This window comes from Macrotis lagotis, chromosome 4 (genome assembly GCF_037893015.1).
Source record: "Macrotis lagotis isolate mMagLag1 chromosome 4, bilby.v1.9.chrom.fasta, whole genome shotgun sequence".
NCBI lineage: Eukaryota > Metazoa > Chordata > Mammalia > Peramelemorphia > Peramelidae > Macrotis > Macrotis lagotis.
This window is the reverse complement of record NC_133661.1, coordinates 249152635-249178438: the sequence shown is the minus strand read 5'-3', so window position 1 is coordinate 249178438 and position 25804 is coordinate 249152635.

The window sequence follows — 25804 nt, the reverse complement described above, 5'->3', positions numbered from 1 at the left end:
ATCTCTTGTTTGGCCATAAAATCTTTTCATAAACATAGATCTCCATAGAGTTTTCCATGTTCCCCTAATTTGTTTATATTACCCTTTATGATAAATCACGTGCTCATTTTGACTGTATATTGGTATAAAGTGTGACATGTTGGTGTATGCCTAGTTTCTGCCAAACTACTTTCAATCTTTGCCAGCAGTTTTTGTCAAATAGTGAGTTCTTGCCCCCAAAGTTTGAACTATGGGTTTATCAAATTCAAGACTACTATGGTGATTTACCACTGTGCTTTGTGTGTCTAATCTAGTTCACTGATTTACAGCTCTATTTTAGCCAGGTACAAATTTTTCCTAATGATTACTGTGAAGCAAAAATTCCCTTTTCTGACATAGAGTCCCCTTCTCCCTTTAAAAAATAAACATAATTTTATTAGTTTTTATCTTTTCACTTAATAGTGTTTTATTTTTCCCAGTTACATGTAAAAATCATTTTTTAAATTAAAGGTTTTATTTATTTTGAGTTTTACAATTTTTCCCCAATCTTACTTCCATCCCCCACCCCCCACAGAAAGCAATTTGTCAGTCTTTACATTGCTTCCATGTTGTACATTGATCCAAACTGAGTGTGATGAGAGAGAAATCATATCCTTAAAGAAGAAACATAAAGTATAAGAGATAACAAGATTAGACAATAAGATAGTTTTTTTTCTATATTAAACGGAATAGTCCTTGTTCAAACTCCACGGCTCTTTATCTGGATACAGATGGTATTCTCCATTGTAGACAGCCCCAAATTGTCCCTGATTGTTGCACTGATGAAATAAGTGTGTCCATCAAGGTTAATCACCACCCCCATGTTGCTGCTAGGGTGTACAGTGTTTCTCTGGTTCTTCTCATCTCACTCAGTATCAGTTCATGCAAATCCCTCCAGGCTTCCCTGAATTCCCATCCCTCCTGGTTTCTAATCGAACAGTAGTGTTCCATGACATACATATGCCATTCCCCAATTGAAGGACATTTACTTGATTTCCAATTCTTTGCCACCACAAACAGGGCTGCTATTAATATTTTTGTACAAGTGATATTTTTAACCCTTTTCATCATCTCTTCAGGGTATAGACCCAGTAGTGGTGTTGCTGGATCAAAGGGTATGCACATTTTTGTTGCCCTTTAGGAGTAGTTCCAAATCTCTCTCCAGAAAGGTTGAATGAGTTCACAGCTCTACCAACAATGTAATAGTGTCCCACATTTCCCACAACACTTCCAACAATGATCATTATCCTTTTTGTCATATTGGCCAGTCTGAGAGGTGTGGGGTGGTACCTTAGAGAAGGTTTAATTTGCATTTCTCTAATAAGTAATGAAAAATCACTTTCAATATTCATTTTTGTAAGATTTTGAATTTCATTTTTTTCCTTCTCTCCCATTTCTCTCTTCTTTCCAAGAAAGCAAACAATCTGACATAGGTTATTCTTGTACAATCATGTTAAACATATTTCCGTATTAGTCATGTTGTGAAAGAAGAATTAGAACAAAAGGGGAAAAAGCACAAGAAAGAAAAAACAAAAAGAAATTTAAAAAAGTGACAATAATGAGCTTTGATTTCCATTCAAATTCCCAAGTTTTTTTCTCTGGATGTGGATGGCATTTTCCATCATTTCTTCTGGAATTGTCTTTTATTACCATATTGCTAAAAAGAGCTAAAGTTATCATAGGTGATCATCACAAAATGTTGCTATTATTGTATATAATGTTCTCCTGGTTCTGCCCACTTAACTCAACATCAGTTCGTGTATGTTTTTCCAGGTTTTTCTGAGATCTATCTGCTCATTTCTCATAGAACAATAGTGTTCCATCATATTCTTACACTACAACTTTTTCCAACCATTCCCCAATTGATGAATATTCCTTCAATATCTAATTCTTTGTCACCACAAAAAGAACTGCTACAAATATTTTTGTACATGTGAGTTATGGACCCTTTTAAAAGTAATATTTTAAATGAATAAAAGACATAGGATTACAAAGGAAGTCAATTGCATCAAAATAAGGTTATTAAAATATTAAAATAACAAATTCACTGACCCCAGAATCATTGCTCTAGAGCCATTGACTCATATCCTTACTAAGGTACTTTATCTCCCTCACCTTACCTTCAGATTATTATTTGAGAATCAATTTACTCAGTCGGATATTAGCAGTTTTTAGAAATGGGTATTTTTTTTTTTTTACTTAAGAATGCTTAGCACAAATATAGCCCTGGAAGTCTGGAATACATTCTCCCTCAAGTACATACAGAGTCCAGGGTTAGGTGGGTTCAAGCTTAATAAGCACAGGTGGCAGAGAGGAACTCATAGTTCCTGGTTGCTTGAAGTTCTTCCCTCTTCCCCCCATTTGTGCATTTATTAAGAAATTCCCCTTAAGAAATAAAGAAGTTCCCCTTAAGCATCTGTGAATCTTCATTCATCTTTGTCCTTAATTGTTTTATTTTGTTGTTGTTTTTGCAAGGCAATGGGGTTAAGTGGCTTGTCCAAGGCCACACAGCTAGGTAATTAAGTTTCTGAGGTTAGATTTGAACTCAGGTATGCCTGACTCCAAGGTGGGTGCTTTATCCACTACGCCACCTAGCCACCCCCTGTCCTTAACTTTCAATGCAGACAGTGCTGCTAACCGATTTGTTCCAGTCTTGAAAGAGTTGTCAATCTGTACTTGAAAAAGAGAAACTGCAGAGAATATTGATGGAGCAGCATGATTTTGGTTAATTTAATATTTAGATAATATAAACATTGAATATATTAATGGACAGCTGGGAATTCCAAAATCTTCTCTTCAAAGTTGGAAGATCATCTTCTAGGCAAAGACTGGGGGTGGGGTGGGGAGATAGAGGAAGGAGACTTAGTTAAGGCTCTCCCCATGCCCTTATGTAGTTCTTCCTCAAGGGTGTATTGGAAAGATGCATGTTCCAATTTTTGGAATTCAAAACTTTCTAGCTAACTCAATGCTTTTATAAATGTCTCCAAAGATATAAGGACATCCTCCAGTCAATTGGAAAAGACCTTTTCTCTGGACATGTTTTGTTTCATCAACTGGCTTTCAATTACTCTTCACACTCTGTGAAAGTTCTTTGAATTGGTTAACTGATCAAGATGCATTTTTGTCTAGTTCAAGTTTCAAATTTATGCTAGTGAAAGGACAAAAAAAGAGCAACAGTACAAAAAACTTGTTCCAATCTTGAAAGAGAAGTTGTCAATATGTCCTTGCAAAGAGAAAATACAGACAATATTGATGGATCAGTATGATTTTGGTTAATATAAAACTCAGAAAGGGCAGCTGCTGAATTGCTTTGCAAATTCTGAGTCATCTAAAGTCATGGGAGCAATACTATGTGATGCACCTGCCTAAATTGGATTCATTTGGTATGAGTGGTTCTCAGCATGCCTCTAACTCCAACTCTAATGCTCAATGAAAAACCAAAAGATTTTTATGAACAAATGCAGTCAGTGAGTCATCTGAGTTTTGGAAGGCTTAGATTCAGCATTACAAACTATGACACAGCATTAGGAGACTAGATACAGTGGTGAAAAACAGGAGAGCATGATGCCATAGAAGAAGAATTCTGTGTCTTTCCCCAGATAACTAATTTCTAAGTACAGAAGATTTTACAGTGCTGATGAAACCAAGCTATTTTGGTCGTGATTACCAATTTTTACCCCAGCAGGTGCCAGGCAATCAAGTCCCTTAGGACTTTAAGTAGGAAAGCACTGATATACCCATGCTATAGGTACCTATAAAATGAATCCTTTTGTGATGGGAAAATGTCATAGTCCAAGAAATTTCAGAGTTGTTTCATAAATAGATGCTAATGAATGGATAGTTAGACAGACACTTTTTTGAGTAACTGAATCAATAATTAATTTATGAAATGATGAATTAGGTTAAGCAGGGGAGTATAGTCAAGGGAATAGAACAAGATACAATTTTAATAACACACTATGTTTCTCATCATTTTTTTTGCCTTTTTGATGAAAGGTCATTTTTGAATCCTGACTTTACCTGAGGATTCAAAGCTTTTCAGTTTCTAGAAAACTATAACTCACAAAAAGAAGCCAAAAGCCCCTGGGTGTTGGGAGAGGAGTCTTGCCAATAAGTTGGTTAATCAATAAGCATTAATTAAGACCTTAATGTATTCCAATTGCTATACTAAGTGCTGAGGATACAATGAAAAAAACATGACCCTTCAGAAGTTGACATACTATTAGGGAGATAATATCCAGACAACTATATATATGAAGATATATATTTGCTATAAATGGAAGATAGTCTCAAAAGGAAGGGAAAAGAAACAAAACAATGAAGGGGAAAAGAGGTGGTGGCAGGAAAGATCTCATGAAAAAGGTAGGATTTGGGTTGAATATTGAATGAAATCAGAGAAATCAGGACACAAAAGGTGAGGAGGGAGAGTGTAAAGGTAGAGAATTTAGAAATGGAACGTCATCTTTGAGAAATAGGAAGGACTAAGTAGTAATGAATTGTGTTGCTAGATGGTATCTCTAAAAAGATGTAGAAGTGAATATAGATATGGATGTATGGAGGGGGATAAAGTCTAAGAATACTGGAAAGGTAGGAAGCAGGATGGAGGTGTCTGACTTACAGACTAGTAGAAGCTCATAAATAAGCCAAAATTTGCCAAGATTCTGATCAGGAATGGTCCAGAGACTATAGGAGCTTTGACCCAGGATGATCCAAAGAGACCATAGCACTCTGACCTGGAATGAAAAATGGAGGACTTAACAGTCCCCTATCATACCAGGTAAGATGGAAAATAGGAGGAAACTGACCTCACCATTCCAAACAAGTGTGTGCAATAAGGCAAGGCTTGACCATGGCCTAAAGGCTTAGACCCAGAACTGAGGTTGGAAATATGTATAAACATAAAAGACACCAAACACAATGAAGAAATGCTATGTATGGGTCAAGAGAAACACAAGAGACAAATTCAGTAGAGAGTAACTCAACAACAAATACAAGCAAAACCTCTAGGGGGAAATGGTTTGGCCACAAGGACTCCAGGAGTGGTTTGTAGAATTAAACAAAAGATTAAAAAAAATTACTTGATACATGAAATAGTTGAGGAGGAAAGGATTAGAAAGAGAATAAATAACTTTGAAGAGAGATAGTGGAAAACATTACTCAAGTAGTGAGTCCTTTGACAAATAAAACACAGCAAATAGATCTGAGAGATATTGTTGTGCTGTTTCAGTAATATCTATCTATCTGTGACCCAATTTGGGCTTTTCTTCACAAAGAAACTGGAGTGGTTTTCCATTTCCTTCATCAGATTTCAGTGATACTAGGAGACAACAAGGACTATTACAATAAAATTAGAAGACTGAAAAAATAGAGGAAAATATAAGGTATTTTCTATATAAATAACTGGGCTAGAAAATGGATAATAAAATAATTTAAGAGTTGATGAGTTAAAGAACAAATCATAGAAATAGCAAAGAGGCTAGTGTCACTGGATTGAAGAATGTATTGGGGGGGGGCTAGGTGGTGCAGTGGATAGAGCACCGGCCCTGGAGTCAGGAGTACCTCAGTTCAAATCCAGCCTCAGACACTTAATAATTACCTAGCTGTGTGGCCCTGGGCAAGCCACTTAACCCCATTGCCTTGCAAAAACAAAAAAAAATTATTAGGGGGATAAGAAGGCTGAAGGGGGCTGAAGTTATGAAGGGTTTTGAATACCAGAGATTTTTTGTAATTATCAGTTGCCTATTGGGCATTTCAAATTAGATATCCTAGAGATATAATAGGTTAAAAAAATGTTTAAAAATGAATTCAGGGGTGGCTAGGTGGTGCAGTGGATAGAGTACTGGCCCTGGAGTCAGGAGGACCTGAGTTCAAATATGGCCTTATACATTTAATAATTACCTAGCTGTGTGGCCTTGGGCAAGCCACTTAACCCCATTGCCTTGCTAAAAAAAAAAAAAAAAAAAAAAAAAAAAAAGAATTCAGTTCCACTTCCCCCAAGCCATCTCTTTTCCAAACTTACCTATCTTCTGTCAAAGTTATAATCCTTTTCAATGTTTCAGATTTATAATTTCATCACTATCTCCTACTCTTGAGTCTCCTGCCTCACCCTATACATAATAATAATAATAATAATAATAATAATAATAACATTTTTATTGCATTTTAAGGTTTACAAAACACTGAACAAATCTTAGCATTCTCAATGGTAACAACAATTCTGCAAGGTGGATGTTATTATCAACATTTTTTAGATGAGAAAACTGACAGAGAAGCAGGCAGAGGTTAAGTGACTTGTCCAGGGGCACACAGTTAGTAAACTTTTGAGGGAGGATTTTACTCAGTCTTTTCTGACTCCTTACTGTTCACAAAGGATAGAGTACTTGGTTTGGAATCAGGAAGATTCATATTTATGAGTTCAAATCCAACCTCAGACACTTCCTAGCTGTGTGACCCTAGGCAAGTCCCTTAATCCTGTTTGCTTCAATTTCCTTATCTGAAAAATGAGCTGGAGAAGGAAATGGTAAATCACTAGATAGAAACCTGAGCAAGTCACTTAACTCTGTCTAGTTTCTTTATCTGTAAAATGAATTGGAGAAGGAAATGATAAACAACTAGCTGTGACCCTGGGCAAGTGACTTAACCCTGTTTGGCTCAGTTTCCTTTTCTGTAAAATGAGCCAGAGAAGGAAATTGCAAACCACTCTAGTATTTTTTTCCCTCTCTTTTTAATAATTTATTTACTTTTCCAACTACATGTAATGATAGCTTTCAACAATCATTTTTCTCCCTCCCTCCCTTCCCTCCTCCCTCACCCTAACAGAAAGCAATCTAACACAGGCCCTACATGCATAATCATGCTAAACATAGATCCACGTTAATTATGTTGTGAGAAAAGAATCAAATCAAAACAGAGGAAGAAACACCTTTTAAAAATTGAAGATACCAAGTTTTGGTCTGTTAAACTCCACAGATCCTTCTCTGGATATGGATAGTGTTTTCCATCACAAGTCTTTTAGAATTGTCTTTGATTATTATACTGCTGAAGTGAACAAGTTCATCATAGTTGATCATTATCCAATGGTGTGTACTATGTTCTTTTGATTCTCCTCTCTTTACTCAGTATCAGTTTTTGCAAGTCTTACCAGGCTTTTTTGGAAATCCCATTCCTCTTGATTTCTTAGAGAATAATAGTTCTCCATCACATTCATATATTACAATTTGTCCAGCCATCCCCAAATGATGAGCATCCCCTCAGTTTTCAATTCTTTGTGACTACAAAAAGAGCTGCTATAAATATTTTTGTACATATGGGTTTTTTTTACCCTTTTTTGTGATCTCTTTGAGATATAGACCTAACAGTGGTATTGCTGGATCAAAGGTTATGCACAGTTTTACTGCCCTTTGGGCAGAATTCCAAATTGCTCTCCAGAACAGTTGGATGAGTTCACAACTCCACCAACAAGGCATCAGTGCCCCAGTTTTCCCACATTCTCTCTAACATTGATCATTTTCCTTTTTGGTCATATTTGACAATCTGATCACTCTAGTAGTTTTTGCCAAGAAAACCCTGAATAGAGTCATGAAGAATTGAACATGACTAAAAAAACGACTGAAACACAACAATTTCCTGATCCCAGCCCTGGATTTCTCTACTTTGCCACTTAGCCACTTCTCTAAAAATTATCCAAATTTGCTGTTTCTACCTTCACAACATCTTTTACATCTGACCCTTTCTCCCATAGCTACCCTCATTACATCTATATAATTTTATTCTTGATAATTGTAACAGTTCTAATGTTTCTTCCTCTCTTGAGTCTCTCAATATTGCAGTCTATCCTCCACTGGAACCAAAGTAAATTTCCTTGATTGCTGATCTGACCCCTATGCTATCATTCCAGAGCTTCATTGTATATAAGATAAAGGAATAAGTACATATATATCTTGTACTAGACCATTACTTTTTACAAATATTATCTCATTTGATCCTTACAACAATGCTGATAGATAGGTGGGGGGTTTTTTGTTTGTTTTTACAAGGCAGTGTGGTTAAGTGACTTGCCCAAAGGTCACACAGCTAGATAATTATTAAATGTCTGAGGCTGCATTTGAACTCAGGTCCTTCCAACTCTAGGTCTGAGCCACCTAGCCTCCCCAATAGGCATTATCATCATTCTCATTTTACAGTTGAAGAAACTGAGGTAAACATAGGTCTAATTCACTTGCAGGATAAGATATCATCATCATCTTAATGCCAATGGTCCTCATTGAGCATGAAGGATAAGCAATAAAGGCACAGTACTTTGTCTATGGTAGATATTTCATAAATATTTTTGACTTATTCTTTGGTTAGATGTCTAAATTGAAGAATCTTGCCATATAGGAAATTTAAAGAAGCAACAATCTATCTCTTCTATATAACAGGTTGTGAATCAGGAACATATTTCCATGAATTGCCTTTTCGGACTTCCTTGGGCATACATAGGAACTTGTCATGTTCTTCCCCTGGTAGCCAAAATCTTTGCTCCCAGAGGAAGCTGGCAATAGTAGAGAAATCTGCCCTTATACCTTTGCTGTTCTCTGGTCTAGAAGTCCAGAGGAAAGAAAACTCATGAAAAAGAAAAGGAGATGAACTCGTAATTCATTATTCCGAACAACAGGGGAAACTAATTCCTTCCAGGAAGAATCTGACTTTCAGGTGCCAGTCATTTTGGGGGCAGCGCCAATCATTGAGAACTGCTAAAAATAATTCTCTGAGCAAATTGGGGTACACATGTACCTCCAAACTCTGTTGTACTCTCATCAAATTGATTGGATGACTCAATTTGATCATATTCTCCCCTCATCACTGTCTTATGTAGTGTACATTTGAAAAAGATTTCCATTTTTCAAAAATGGAAAATACAATCCTGTCACTTAAAGGGTTAACCTTTAGCTATGTGGGAAATATCACTCTTCATTCTATAGTTGAGGCTTTACTGTACATCCTAATGAGACTCATCCTTTAAAGTAAAGGTCCAGGGAGACCACATACTTATTTCATGGAGGCGGTTATTGCATCAGTAAGATAGAAATTCTAATATTGTTCCTCCCTCTTCCTTGGTAAACATGCCAGGAAGATGAGGCAATGTGGGGCTTTAGAAAGGGGATTAGAGACACAGATGAGCAGGACCAGCTTGTTTCTATTGTGTTTATTTTCATATATATATATATATATATATATATATAATTTATAGAGTATATATATATAATTTATAGAGTATATATATACTCTATAAATTTTGTTTTATTGTGAATTTAATTATCAATAAACATTTCAAAAAATAGAAAAGAGAACTATACAGCACCTTGTGTAAGAAACTGTGAACTTCTGTGATATAGTTGTTTAAAGATGAAAAATATGTTAGATCTAACAAGGCAGTAACAAAGTTGTTCTATTAATACATCTACTGCACTTTAGAATTTTCTTCTACACATGAAAAAAAGTTTATTGATACTCTTTTTGGGGTATATGTATGTATCCAATCCCTAATCAGTCACAAATGCATAGTCCTGTAAAATGAATCAACATCGTGACCATTTTGGAGAATATCTAGTTCATTAGGCACCTCTAATTCATTAGCTCTCTTTCAAAAAGTGAGAGATGTATCATCATTAGCCTTTTTTGAAGTTATTGCTGACTGATTTGGTCAGTGCTCTTAGAGCTGCTTTTTCTTCACGTTACTGTCTTTGTGATCATGGGATTGTTCTCCTGGTCTTGTTCGTCAAAAACAAACCAAAAAAAAATGAACTAGATGGAGTGGTTAAGTGACACATTAAGTAGAGTGCCAAGTCTGGAGTCAGGAAAACTATCTTCCTGAGATCAAATATGACTTCAGACACTTATTTGCTATGTGACCCTGGGCAATCATTTTATCCTCTCTACATCAGTTTCCTCCTCAGAAAATGATCTGGAGAAGGAAATCACAAACCACTTCAGTATCTCTGCCAAGGAAACCCCAAATGATGTCACAAAGAGTCAGACACTACTGAAAAAATAAATATGGATTAGAAATTCACAGTTTCATATATAATTCTCTTTTTCTGTGTTTTTTTTTTTTGGTATAACTAAAGGTTGGCATTTGTGGTTGTTTATCAAGTTGACAATAAAAAGGAATTTTTTTTTAAAGGAAAGAGTTGGATATGGAGTCAGAAATTCTGGATTCAAATCTCTGCTCTATCACTTATCACCTGGGTAGTGAGTCTACCTTGAACAAATCATTTCATTTCCCTGGGACTTAGTTTCTGCAAATTTAAATGAAGGGGCTGGATGAGATGACCTTTGAGGTCCTTTCCAGCTTTATATTTATGAGCCTATGATCCCATGTTGGCAAAGATCCTTTCACTCCTTTTTACCTCAGCCTGAAATTCTCCAAATGCTTGCTCCCTTGTGATGTAAGGGCAATCAGCAGTTTTCCCCAACAGTTGCCCTGGCATCCTGCCCCCTTTGCACAGAGCACTCACTGTTCTGAAAAATGAGGGTCCTGTTACGACTTGGCACCACCCCCAGGATCTGAAGGAAGGAGCTTCATTACAATAGATTCTGTCCACCAATCCAGGCCTTTCTCTGAGTGATGGGCCTCTTGGCAGCCGAAAAACCACTTCCCACAAGATGACTTTGTCCCAGAGGGTAAGTACAGAGGCTGTGACTGGCTTCCAGTATTAGAAATTGAAATGATTTACTCTAGAAGCTCTGAGAGTGTTTCTATGGTACTATTAAATTAGGAGATTTCAAGAACCTGCAGTCTTTTTCCTCCCCCCATCCCCCATTTCCATCCATTGCTATCTATCTGCCCTTTTGGCTTTCCCTCAGGTTCTTTTTTCTTCAGATGGAAGCATTTCTGAGCCCAAGACCACCACAGTTCAAATCTCACTTTCTGCAAAAGACTTATACCTGGGGGCAGTTAAGTGGCACAGTGGATAGAGCACCAGTCCTAGAGTCAGGAGGTCCTGAGTTCAAATATGATCTCAGACACATAATAATTACCTAGCTGTGTGACCTTGGGCAAGTCACTTAACCCCACTGCCTTTCAATAAACTAAAAGAAAAGAGCTATACCTGTCCTTTCTATTGTTGGCATTTTCCTTCTTAGATTACCTCTCATATACACCATTTATATCTTGTTTATACATATGTATTTACATAGTTGTTTACATTTTGTCAGAGCAGCTAGGTGGCACAGTGGGTAGAACACTGGGTCTAGAGTCAGGAAGACCTGACTTCAAATCTAGCCTCCTATACTTATTAGCTATGTAACTCTGGTCAAGTCACTTAACTCTATTCGCCTCAGTTTCCTCAGCTATAAAATGAACTGGTGGAGGAAATGGTAGATAACTCTAGAATCTTTACCAATAAAATCTCAAATGGGGTCATGAAGAGTCAGAAACAACTGAAATGACTGAACAACAAAATTGCACCTTGTCTTCTTCATTAGGCTAATCTTAGATTGGAACCTTGTTGTTGTCAGCACTTCCCACAGTGCATGGGACATGGTAAATGCTTAATAAATTCTTGTTGACTGACTGCCCTAGAGATCCCCACTTGGCCCCAAACTAGTTTTGCAACTTTACTCCTTAGTGTAAGTACTCTTTCCTTCTGATATCCATACTACCTCCTGAGTCAAAACTTATTGATGGTAAAATGCGAATACAGTAATGTTTCTTAAATATAAACTTTCAAATTTTACATTATTTTCATTTCCTCCCTCTTCCCCCCCCCCACATACTTCCCACAGGTAAAATGTCCCTTATAGTAAAAGAAAGAAAGAAAGAAAGGAAGGAAGGAGGGAAGGGGAAGAAAGGAAGGAAGGAGGGAAGGGGGAAGGAAGGAAGGAAGGAAGGAAGGAACAAGGGAAGGGGGAAGAAAGAAAGGAACGAGGGAAGGGGGAAGAAAGGAAGGAGTGAAGGGGAAGGAAGGAGGGAAGGGGAAGAAAGGAAGAGTGAAGGGGACGAAAGGAAGGAAGAAGGGAAGGGGGAAGAAAGGAAGGAAGGAGGGAAGGGGAAGAAAGGAAGGAAGCAAATGAAAGGAAGAATGAAAGAAGGAAGAGAAAAAATAGATCAGAAAAACTAATAAACCCATCAACTATCTGACAATATATTAGTTTTTCTTATCTATGGTCCCCTATCTCTGCAAAAAAGAGAAGGAAGTTCAGTGAATATTCTTTTACAATTTTTTCCTTTATTATTACAAACTTAACAAATATTGATATATTCTGATAAATAAAGAACAGAAATGAGGATTGTGTATGAAACTGAATTTCTGGGTTTTTTAGCTCTGGGGGGCAGCTCTATAGTTCTATAATTTGCCCTGCTTATCTGTTTTCTTTTCCGAAATTGTTCTTTTGTATATTTTTAAGTGTTTTATTGCTGCTTTCTTCCTTTTCTGTCTCTTGATGGTCTAATCATCAATACAGTGATTTTTTGGAATAGTCTTCCAACAGTAAGATAAAACTAATTTTTCTTTCAACAGATTACTCATCAGTATGGTACAATTTGGCAACAAGTTTTGGACAGTACTATAAAGTCAATCTGTTACTCAAAGGTCTGTGTTCATCTCTTCAAATACAGTCCCCTAGGTTTGAGTTCGCCCTCTACCAGAATAGCGACACTTTCCGAGGTGCAGGTCCCTCTCTCCAGGCAAATCCATTCCAGGGTGGCCCTGTTCTTCACAAAGAAAAGAGAACTCCTCCCTGGGTTCCCACTAGCTTTTTTTTTTTCTGATTGGTCTCATTATAAGTCTACTCCCACCCAAGTAGTAGTTTTTATGAGGACAGTCCTGAGATGTAACTCCTGATTAAATAGTACATGGGTGTTTTTGACACACCTCATCAGATTGTTTTGTCTGTTACTTTTTCACTGCTTGGACAATAGTGATGTAGAGAATTATGAATGTAAAAATTTATAGTCAGAAACAAATTCTGTAATAGATGCTGCTAAATCTTGTTAAATGGCTGGAGGGTCTTTGCTCTTGAGATGTAAATTGACTCCTATTATTTCATTGTTTAATGCAAAATTTGTATCCTGTCTCCTCATTTCCAACCCCCAGCTTCTAACCTTCCACCTGGGTTCTGGACAGGTAAGGGTGGGGGAGGGATTTCCCCTTCATCTCACCCTCCCATAAGTACTGGCTTGACAGGAAATGACATGCTGAACTTGGGGGTCACATACCTTGGGACTAGCATGTAGCTAGCCATTGGAAGATACCTATTGGTGCAAGTATCACTCCCTGAGTGCCATCCCTTGTCCAACCTACTACAGCTCTCTTTTCTTTCTTTCTTTCTTTCTTTCTTTCTTTCTTTCTTTCTTTCTTTCTTTCTTTCTTTCTTTCTTTCTTTCTTTCTTTCTTTCTTTCTTTCTTTCTTTCTTTCTTCTTCCTCTGCTTCCTCTTCCTTCTCCTTCTTCTTCTTCTTTGACTTCAACTTCCATTGATCAGGACAGATTTTTCTCATGCTCTTTCTTAAGCCATGTGGAGCACCACAGGGCTCCTCCATGCCATGTGGCCAGATAGACTCTCTCTCTCTCTCTCTCTCTCTCTCTCTCTCTCTCTCTCTCTCTCTCTCTCTCTCTCTCTCTCTCTCTCTCTCTCCCGAGCTTGATCTGACCATTCCTCTCTCTCTGACTAGGTCAGCTCTCTCTGTCTTTCCTTATCTGCCTCTCTCCATCTCAGTCTCTGTCTACCAAGCAACTGTGTCAAGCTTTTTGTCATTCACCCTGTCCTAAAGTGCTTGTTGACCTTTCATGAGGAAAAGTTTTCCTTGTATACTTTGTAATAAAATCCTGAGCAGTTTAAAAAACATCCTAGGGAGCACTCGAATTTTCAGTGGCCTTAAAGATCTTGTCTTAATTTCTATAGTTCATTGGCATCATTTAATTTTGTCATTTTGAGGCTCCTTCCCTCCCTATTCTTTCAACAGTAGCAACTATAGGACCCAGAACTGGCTTATGCAGAATACTGGTTGTTCATCAAATATTTAGCTATTGACACTGTGTAGGCTAAGTCGGCAGCTGCCTAAAATTCTGTAATTAGGGTCCTCTGGAAGTCATCCATTTAGAGAGGAAAAGCCCTCAGATATCCTCCCCCCACTCTTCAGATTACTGCCTAAAATTCTACCACTAAAGATTCATTTCTTTAGCTTAAGACATTGTCATCTCTTAATATGCAAATACTCCTGGGAGAGGCAGCACATTAAGCTGTCACCAGTTTAACAGTGTGAATTAATTTATCAGATCCTTTTGAAGGTAAGAGGCTGCCAAGAACCAGTTTTGCTTTTTGAGGGTGATGTTGCTGCCAGTATCTTTCAGTTGAATGCTCCAGTCAGAGTTGTTAAGTGTGAGTTTAACTTGGTGGGTCCATTGGGCACTGATGATTACCTGAGACTTTCTGACCACCTGTGGATCATAGCTGTCAGGCACAAGCAGACAGACTATTATCCCTAGGAGCAGAGCTTAGTAGAGTAACTCCTATTCATTCATCTAGAGATAATTAGTTTCTATGAACCATGAGAAGTCTGTGAGTCAACAGACACTTATTAAGCACCTACTATATGCTAAGTGCAGGGAGTACAAAGAGAAAAAAAGAGAGTCCCTGTCCTTAAGAGCTCACAATTTAATGGGAAAGACAAGAAGCAACAGGATAAATATATGCTAACAAGCTATTTTAAGAAGAATTTTAAGATGAATTCATATTTTAAGAAGAATAGGAAATAAGAGAAGGTGGGTAGTAGAATTAAGAGGGATTGGAAAAGCTTCCTTTAAAAGATGGAATTATAGTCCAGTTTAAAGGAACCCAAGGAAACCAGGAGGCAGAGATGAGAAGAGAAAACTCTCAGTCTGAGCTGAGGGATGGAGCAGCCAGGAGGCCAGTGTAACTACACTGAAGAATAGATAACAAGGAGAAACTTCTTATATAATTGGAAGGATTTCAGTTAGGAAGGACTTTGAATGCCAAATAGACCATTTTGTATTTGATCCTAGAGGTGAGTTGAGCTTTACGAAAATTACTTTGGTGGTTTAACAAGATAGTTTAGAGTGGAGAAAGACTTGAGCAAACATTGCTTATTAGTTATTTTTCCAGGATGGCCAACTTGCTCAGCTTGCTGAGGTTATCTAGAACCAACATGTTGACAAATCTTATACTTCTTGCATGTCACATCTCTTCTCTGTTTATCCTCTTCACTCACAAAGCTACCACCTGAGTGCATATCCTTATCACCTCTCATCTGGATTATTTAATTTTGATTTAATTTTTTTCTAATTACATGTAAAGATAGTTATCAACATTCATTTTTTGTAAGATTTTTGAGTTTTACATTTTTCTTCATCCCTCCTTTCCCTCCCCTTTCCCTTGACAGCAAGTTATCTGATATAAGTTGTACGTCTCATCTGGATTATTGCAATAGCCTCTTAATTAGAGTCCCTATTTCAAACATCTCTCCTCCCCAATGCTTCATTCAACTGCCAAACTGATATTGCTAAAACACAAATCTGAACATATTACATCCTTGTTCAATGAGCTCCAGTGGCTCTTTATTACTTCCAGGAATAAATTTAAACTCCTTTGTTTGGCATTTAAAGCTTTTCATAACCAGACTCTTATTATTTTCTCTGTCTTTTTGTACTTTATACCTACAGTTTATGATTCAGTCACATTGGTCTATTTACATTTCCTTAAACCAATATTTCTTATTTATTTATTTGATTGATTGTTCATTTATACATTCATTTATTTCTAGCATTCATTTTTTAAAAAAATTTGATTTCCAAATTCTTTCCTTCCCTCTAGACCTTACCACACCCACTGAGAAGGCATGCAATCTGATATCTTATTCAGATGAAGTCACACATATTTCAATGTTAGCCATGTTGTTTAAAAAAAGCAAAATAAAGGAAGTGAAAAAAGTATGCTTCAATCTATACTCAGAATTCATCAGTTCTCTCTCTGAAGGTGGGCAGTATTTTTTCATCCTAGTCCCTTTGGAATTGTCTTGGATCATTATCTAAATCAAGATAGCTAATGAATGATCATTTCAGCATTGCTCATATTGTGTTCAATATTCTCCTGAGCCCATTCACTTCATGTTGCATCAGTTCATAAAAGTTTTCCCAAGTTGCATCTATTGTCTCTTATATTTAGAATACTTGGTTTCTTACCTACTTTTCTTGGTGACTTTGGTAAGATTAAAATGAAAGTTCACCATCTATAAAAGGTCTTTCAAAGATGTGTCTCCTCTCATATTACCTTCCATTTACTCCATTTACTCTGTGTATATATATATATATATATATATATATATACATATATATATATATATATATATCTATCTATCTTGTACGTGCCTAATTATTTACCATCATCTCCTGTTAAAATGAACACTCCTTGGTAGTGGGGTCTTTTTCCTCCCTTTGTATCTATAATGCTTTGCACATTATTCAATATTTTTAGACTGACTGATTCACAGAACTGAGTCTGGACTGACTTCTCTTCCTACAACTATAAATGAATTGCTTCCCTTTTTCTTTTCTTTTTTTTTGTACTTAAAGATTTTATTTATTTTGAGTTTTACAATTTTCCCCCTAATCTTACTTCCCTTTTTCTTGTTCAATGACTTTTTTGTATCACCCAGGTCAAGGCTGTTGTTCAGCAGAGGGATTAGGACCCAGGAATGTCTTTCCAGTGCTCCCTAAGAGAATGAGGAGTGAAAGATCTGTCTGGTCTAATGTGCTGTCAATGGTTTGAATATGAGGGAATCATATGAGCACGTTGGCAATCTTTGATGAGACCTGGATCACACATTCTTGTCTGAGGTAATATTTGAGACATTTATTGAAGTAACTTAACTAGCCATGATAGGGAAAGGTGGAAAGAGAGGACAGTTCTGGGTAGGCTGCCATGTCAGAGGCCTTTAGCCATAGAATGAAGTTCACATGATAAGGATTGGTTATGGGGTACAGAAAAGGGTAGGAGAAAGAGGCAAACAGAATTTAGCATTTTGGGTCAGGGAGGTGAGTTCACATGAACAAGTCTTATGCCTGAATCATTCCCAGAATCAATCACATTGAATCAAAGCCAAATTTCCCTCTAAATGTTGAAGGTTTCCCAAAACTCTCCAGCCTGAGTGAGGACATGACCACTGCACTAACCCTAGTAGATTGCAAGCTCCTTGAGAGCAGGGACTGTTTTTTGCCTCTTTTTATATTCCAAGCATTCAGCATAGTGCTGGGACATTAGTGCTTAATAAATATTTATTGATCAATTCACTGAAAGAATGCCTGACAGGTTAAGAGATCTGGTATAGACTCTTAGCTCTGACACTTCTCTGGGATATCTATTCTTTGGATGCCATAACATTGCAGGAAGTACTGAAATATATTTTAAAAAATATTTTCTATTACTAAATTGGGTAGCCAGGCTTTCCGATCTGACTTTTGTAGATCAGACAATTGTTTCACAAGAACTAGTATGCTGTTGTATAATGATATTCCTTTATGGATCCTATATAATCAGAACTCCAGGGACATAAAGTGTCAGTCAACTGACTCTTTTCTCTCAGTGCTGAGTCCCAGGCTCTATCTACAAATATGTGTCAATCAATCTTAGCTTGAGTCCCCCACCTGCTTGACCATCCTCCCTTTATTTTCCCTTCTTTTCCCTTTTGACTTCTTTCCTTGTCTTCCTAACTCTCTTGCTTTATTCATCCCCCCCCCCCTTCACTCAAGGTCAGGAGTTAAACATACAGTTTAATTATATTAGTAAATGCATAATAAAAGCATAAACATTTGTAACCCAAGTCCCAAAGCCCATTCATTGGTATAGGATTTTTTTCCTTATTAGAAGAAAGCAATGCCCTGCCCTGGAGTAGAGGGATGGGGCAGAATTGGGAGAGAAAGACAGAGAGGCAGAGAGAGAGAGACAGAGGGGGAGAAGGAAGGAGAAAGAAAGAAGGGAGGAAGGAGGGAGAAAGAGAAAGAGACAGAGAGAAATTGAGAGAGACAGAGACAGAGAAGATTAGAGTTTCTTTGAGTTCTTGGGTTTCTTCAGTTTCTCTGGGGACTTCTGGTTTCTATTTTCTAGAGACAGTGTGGAAGATGTCAACCCCACTCCATGTGAAGAATTTGACATGAAAGTCCTAGCAGTGTCCATCATATTCCTATTCATACTAGGGACTTCAAGGAACTTTTCCTTGGTGTGATAATCTAGGACTTTTTCTCTTGGTTGAGCTGTTTGTTATCTTGTTCCCAATGGGGGAGCTCCTTCAATTTATAATGATTGGTGTATATTCTCCTAGGTATAGTCTGCAATTTCTGTTTCTTCTCAGATTGAATAAATGGATTTCTTGTTTTAATTCTGTGTATTTATTGTGGGAACTGGGTATTTTATGGGAATATGCATATGAAGCTTGGGGGTTTTTGTTTCCTCCCTAATTAATGAAACAGTGATCCAAAGTTAAATTGAACCTAAAAATCACATCCTCATGACTAATAATATTTAAGAGAGAAGACTTTTAGCCTGGTGTTCCCTTTCTCTGAAGCAAGAAAGTAGCCATGCTACTGGCCTCAACCTCTTTCTTTTCCTCCTAAAAGGAAATCAAGTCTCTCTTGGAGAAGGGTGGGGGAGAAGACGCTAGAGATGTCTGCTTCCCTTTGAGTCCTATAGTGACACTACTGTGATTTATCTAAGGGGAGAGCCTCCACATACATTCACCAAATATTATGAGATCCTGCATCCCATTTGATCTCTGGATGTAGTCCCTTCCTAGTAGGAACCTCCTTCATGCAGGATTCCATTCCTCCTCTATCAATTTCCCAGATACACCAAAGGAACAGGAAGGTTTAATTGCTTACAACGGACTCTATGAAATAGGAGTGGGACTATAGCAGTTAGTTAACAACTGGATCATCATAGTTACAACCATGACTGAGCAAACTAGGACCCAGGATCCCTTCCCCCAGGTCTCAGGGACTTTGGGATTTGACTCATACTTCCCTCTGTCCAGGCAAACCCAGCATTTAAAAGGACCAGTTTAAATGCCCCAGAGGCTGATTTGACTATCACAAATCTAATTCTGACAACAGTAGGGGAATAATCACACTTGGGTGTCAAACCGACCCACCTTTATGTATCTCTCAATTTCTCTCTTTCATCTCCAAAATTCAGCCTGTGAGAATACTTCACCTCTATCACAATTGCTTTTCAGGTCTGTCAGTTTAATGTCTTATCTGAGGAAATATTTCGCAATTACCTAACTCTGTCTTTGTCTGACTCCAGCTAGGGAGTATATATATAACCATACCCCATCTAGACATTTATGGGTAATGTGTTTAAATGTTAGGTTAAACATCACAATGACTGTCCAGTAATTGGAAAGTCAGTGTGCAACAAGGGAATTGGATTTTCATTTTGGACTATTAGCTTTGGTTGTACATACTGATTATTGTTAGTCCTCTGTTTTAGAAGAGGACCAATGACATCATAAGATGATGTCTTGATTTGTAGGTGAATTGGATTTTAGAGGCAGAGTTGCACAAAGCCATCACTTTTTCTTACTGTCACTGAAGTCCAGAGGCAAGATAAAAATCAGGATGACTGGCATATTCCATGGATTACCTTGGCAACTTCAATGTCTGACTAAATTCTAAGTACTCCATAGCAGCCGTGCTAGCTGCCTTCATGGTGATCGGAATACATGGTTCCCATTTGTCCATTTGACTGGGGGAAGTCTTCACATGCTAGAAACTCACTGAACAAACACTGAAGGGTTTGATGCCTTTGGTTATCTTCAATCTGCCTTAACCAATTTGTTGAGATGGTTTGCTGGGATGTGGCCGCTACACATGTTACAGCTTTTTGGAGACACGGGTGAGAACTGAGTCCTATGTAGACACCAAAGGAGGATGGAAGCCTGAAAAGGACCCAGCAGCCTTTACCCCCAAGTGCTAGTCCTCCTTGAACACCCTATATACCCTGACTATTTTGATTATGACATTGAAAGAACCATGGGATGCTGTGAAAAATTTGGGGAAATGTCAGGTACCATTTAAGATATACAAGGAAGTTGGTGAAGTACTTTCCTCATTATATAAACAGAAGTTATGGTATATTTTGTGGAAGCATATTAAAAGCCTCCTTTTAAGTTTAACTGAAATATTAAGAAGTAATATCTTTCTAGACTTTTTCTTTGTGGAAACAAAAGCTGGGGGTCATTCTCAGGGAGATGGATTAATTGGATAATCAAACTTAATTCTTGTCTAGATAGGATCAAAGTTATGAACCACCTGAGAACAATATCCTTTTTTTTTATTCAAGGTTAAGATACTGATCTTGGGAAGGGGGGTTCCTTTTAGTCCTTAAGAAGAGTGGTCAAAAAACAAAACAAAACCAAAAAAAAATCCTTCAGAATCTGATGAACACTACCATTCACTTTTTAAAAAATTTCTCTTATGTACTTCTTTCCCTTAATCCTAATTCTTCATACCGAAAATGACTAATCTATAAACAGTTTTAACACAAATGTGTTTGTATAATTATCTTGACTTCTGCTGAGGGGAGGAGTGTGGAAGGAAATTTTGCAACATATATATATATGTATATATATACATATATATATATGCAATATGCATATGGATGAATGCTGAAAAACTTTCATAATGTGTTTTTGGAAAAATAAAATATCAATAAAAGAGTGGTCAAGGATAGAACTGAGTAGAGACTATTTTGGAATGTTAACCTCAAGCTATATTTTTAGCATACTTTGATCTTTTCCTTGTTCAAGATTCCTAGAATTGTCTCAGTCTTCCAGGGCAAATACAAAGTATTCAATATATATATATAAAGCTATGGTTCTTTTCAGTGGAATAGCTCTTCCAAATGATTAAGCCTGTATTTCTGGTTAGGACATGTCAATAGAAGCAGGGAACAAATGAAAAGAAATAAAAGTGGCTAATAAGAAAAACCTCAGGACAATTGCTTTGTGTCTCATATGCTCCCTGAAAGTGCAGTATTTAAAGTTTAGAGAGTTGAGATGTTTGGGGAACTGAATAGATCATTTTGTATTGTCCAGGAAACCTCTCATTTTTCTCTTTTTTGGTTCATTCAAAATATTATTTTCCAATGAACAAACATTATTCTTTACCATACTTCCTCTTTTCCCTTGGGAATATAAAAGAAAAATAAAATTCTTGTAACAAATATGTATAGCCAAGTTTTGACAAATTTCCACAGTGGCAATTCTTAAAAACATATCTCTTTCTTTAACCTAGGTCATTCTACTTTCTGTTGGGAGGTGTATATTGGTTCTCTGGAATCAAATTGGTTCTCTGGAACCAAACAATTGGTTATTGCAATGATTTGAGTTCTTAAATCTTTCAAATTTCTGAATACCTTCAAAGAAAAGGACAGAAGTCCTCTGATTTTCTTTGCTGTTTTTTAATCATTCAACTTTATTCAATTTTTTGGTGACTCCATTTGGCACTTTCTAAGCAAAGATGCTGGAGTAGTTTGCCATTTCCTTCTCCCACTCATTTTAAAGTTGAGAAAACTGAAGCAAAGAGTGTGAAATGATTTGCCTAGGGTCAAACAGTGTTAGGGTGGATTTGAACTCAGATTCTCTTGACTCCAGGCCCTGTACTTTATCCACTGCCTAGCTGCCTAATTTTATATTACATGTAAAAAAGGCTATTTCAATGGATGACAGTCAAAGAGTCAGATGGACAGTCAGCTAGAATATGACAAGTATATATAGGTACTTCTATCATTGATCAAAAAGAAAGGACAATTTCCCAGGTGCATAAAGCTAAGGAAGCTGGTCAATTGGTCAATAAACACTTTAGGGTTTTCAGTATAGTAAGCACTGTGCTGAGGGCTTGGAAGAGTCAAGAAAGCAATCAAATTGAGAATGACAGTGAACAAACAGATCTTAACTGACCTTTCCTTAGGTATGGTACACAGAAGCCAAATGAAAAGTCATACCCAGATTCTACCTTAGAAACTTGAGGAAATAAGGAAAGGTTTCATAGAGAAGGTGGTACTTGAATTGTATCTTGAAGGGAGAGAGAGTGCAGTAAAGTGGATAAAACTATTCCTCCCAGAGGACAAAATAGCATGAACCCACCTTTTAGTTTACTTCCAGTGGAGCAAAAAAAATTATCTTTCACTACTGTACTACTATTGTGAACTCTGGCCACACTTAAGTTGAGTATACTCATGAAGAAAATGAGGCATTAATTTATTAGAAACTGATTTTCACCAAATCTGCATAGGGTAATGGAAATGAGGTTGAGGGAAATGTTGCCTCAAGTTTCAGAGAATCTAATCCATACCCATCAACTGCTCTTAGAACTTTTTCACCTTAACTCATAGGATTTTATAGAAATGACAGAGAGAACTGAAAATGTGTATAGTGTTCTGAGGCCCAGTCTCTCCTCTTTAGCACCACTTATTGCTTATTGGATATTTCAAACTGAATGTCCCAAAGATAGCTTAAACTCATCATGTTCCCTCCCCCAACCCACTTTTCTACCAAACTTCCCTATTTCAGACAAAGGAATCACCATCTTTCCAATTTCTCAAGTTTGTAATGCTAGTATTATCTTTACCTTCTCATTTTCACTTTACATATCTAATTAGTGACCAGATCTCTTGAATCTGTCCCCTCATACAATTGTTTTCTTTCTTAACTCAGTCAATAAATAAACATAAAGCAAAAAAAAAATTCCCTGTCCTCAAACAGTCTTCAATCTAATGTCTCGATTTTTACCTAGCCCTTAGTCTTTGAATAGACCTTACCTCAGATTAACTGGTCCCTGGGAAAGACTTTAATATAGAAAGATCAAGGTCACCCATAGAATCTTGGACCATCGCCAGTTGTCTGGACTTTTGCCTTGCCACTGGATTTCCATAATTCTGGAGGAGAGAGTGAGACAGATATGAGACTTTGTCTCACTTAAATCTAATTTATACACAAGATATCATCCTTGTGACTAGTCCTTTTTGAGAATGAAGGATAAACAATAGCAATATCTAACAGAGGAGATCATGTGCAAATAAATATATATACAAAGCAAGTTGTAAACAGAATAAAAAGGGAAATAATTGATGAGGAAAGACACTGGTATTATGAAACTTTAGGGAAGACTTCCTGTAGAAGGTAGAATTTTACTTTTTGGACCCTCATTACCTCTCACCTAGATTATTACAATAGTATTTCCTCACTCCAGTCTATCCTCCACACATCTGCCAAAATGATTTTCCTTCCTTCTAATCTAATCATGTCATTTCTTTAACGATTCAACTATGGTTGCTCCCTATTGCCTTTTTGTTCTCAATTCTATAGAGTCTTCTCTCTAAGTTTTGAATCATTTTTCTTTGTTTTGCAGTATTTATTCATGATTTGAACTAATTTTACTAGATCTGGAGACCATCATTTTCTTCTGTAGTTACTGTTTTTCCTATTGATTTATCTGTTTATGTTAAAGGACTTTTACTTTTTCATAAATCTTTGACAATTTCAGTCTTTCCCCACTTCCCTTATTTTCCTTGTCATTCACTTTCTGACTCCCTCTCCTCTGATGAGGCTTCCTTGGGGACTAGATCTCAAAGTGCTTCAACATCCTTCTATACTAAGCAATTCACTGCTGACTAGCCTAGATCTCTACCCCAGCCTACTTGAATGGTCAGAACTGACCCCAGTTGGATGCTGTGCTAGTTTACTCAGGTTTGGTGGAGTGTTACCCCCCCCCACACACACACATAATGACATATCCCACTCTTACTTTTCCTGTTTTCTAATAGGACATCAGCAGTTCAAAGTTTTGCAGCATTGGCATTTGCAGATTACAGTCCCTGGAAGGCTATTGCTTCTGAAAAATTATAGCCAAGCTGTCTATTGAGGCCTGAGCAAACTTCCATAGTATGGAGCAAGAATTTCTATGGCCTAGAAAGAAGGAGGAGGCACTGATTTTAGCTTGTCCTTGAGTCTGCTAGTATAGTCATGCTATATGGATTCTGGGTGTTACAGACCATGGATATGGTTGAAGTTTCTTTATTCTTAGCACGTAATTTCTCTTTTAGAGAGGTCCAAGAGGTCATGGGGATCAGAGAATGTCTCTAGTCCTCTATTTTGTTGCTCACTTCCCTTTTGCCTCTAGGATAAAATGTGAACTCTTTTGTTTTGCTTTTAAAGCCTTTTACAATCTGACACTACCCAATTTTTTCATCCTCCTTATAAATGATTCTTCCTCTTGTACCAGTTGATCCTGTCAAATTGGTCTTCTTGCTGCTCCTTACATACGATCTTCCATCTCCCTAGGAATGCAATACCTTCCTTCCTCTGCCTTGCAGGAGCTCCTCTTCCTTCAACTCAAACACCCTCTTTTACATATAGCATTTCTTGATCCCCCAATAGCTCATAGCCCCTTTCAAACACTACCTTATATTCAACTTCTTTGTATTTATATTTATTCCCTTTATATTAATTAAAAATATATTTATGTACCTATTTCCCAGTTAAAATGTAAGCTTTTTTGAAGTAGGCATTGTTTCATTATTTGTACTTTTTTTTCCAGTACCTAAGGCAGGGGTTGAGCCATAAGCATTAATAAATATTTTATTGTTTAATTGAATCCCATATGTCAATTATCTCTGTCATTTTGTAAACGACATTTATGAGCTACACCTCTACAATCTATGGAAGAGCTAGTCTTCTGAGGACTTCAAGAAAATAATTATTCATAATGGATTTTATCTATTGTATCCATGCTTGAAGTTTTCTGGGGAACTTTACAGTAAGGTCTACAATACCATCAAAGCATCTCTGAATCTGGGGAACATGTCTAAAGTGTCAGCATTGATTGGAACCAATTTTAGTCAGTCCGAGTCACTGGCTAAAGAGTAAGTAATGAGTCTGGATTTAATATTCACTATGGTGACAATCTACTTCACCTCCAGCTCTCAAGAAGCTGTGGACTACTGGGAGAAGAGAACATAAAAAAAACTAAAGAACTAAACTCTCCCCTCAACAGAGGCAGGGCTCTGGTGTCAGAGGGTCCAGATTCAAATCCTACCTCTGTTACTGCCTATGTGAACTTGGGTAAGAAGCTTAACTTCCTATACCTTGGTTTTTTCATCTTCAAAATGAAAGGATTGGATTCATCGATTGGTTAGGTCTCTTCTAACTCTAGATCTAGCTTTGACTTAGCTGAATCTCCAGTGCTGAGGAATGGAAATATTGTGTGAAGAGTAAGCTTAGTATGAGAACTGGTAGCTTCTTACTGCATGAATGGAACGTGTAGTGTGTGAACCTTTGTCCTATTTTCCCCTAGAAACCAAATTACTGCACCCCCTACAGAGATAATTATACCTGTACTATCCCTCTCACAGAGGGTTGTGAGAAGACTTTGTGAGTCTTAAAATGATATACAAATGATCTTCCTCTCCTCCTTCCCTCTTTCTCTTCCCTCCCTCCTTCCCGTTCTTTCTTTCTTTCTTCCTTTACTTCCTTTCCCTCCTTTACTTGCTCCTTTTCTTCCTTCTCTCCCTTCCCTCCTTTTTTCTTCTTCCCTTCCTTGCTCCCTCTCTTTTCTTCTCTCCTCTTTTTTTCTTCCTTTTCCCCACAAAAATCTTGGGTTTTCGGGAACTACAAGTTTTCCTTTAACTTAGAAAAGTAAAAAATACCTGGAAGTGAAAATGGACCATGCTGGACTTACAGTTAGTTGGTCACCATGTCTTCTCTCTATCTAGAAAAATGAACTGAATTAGCT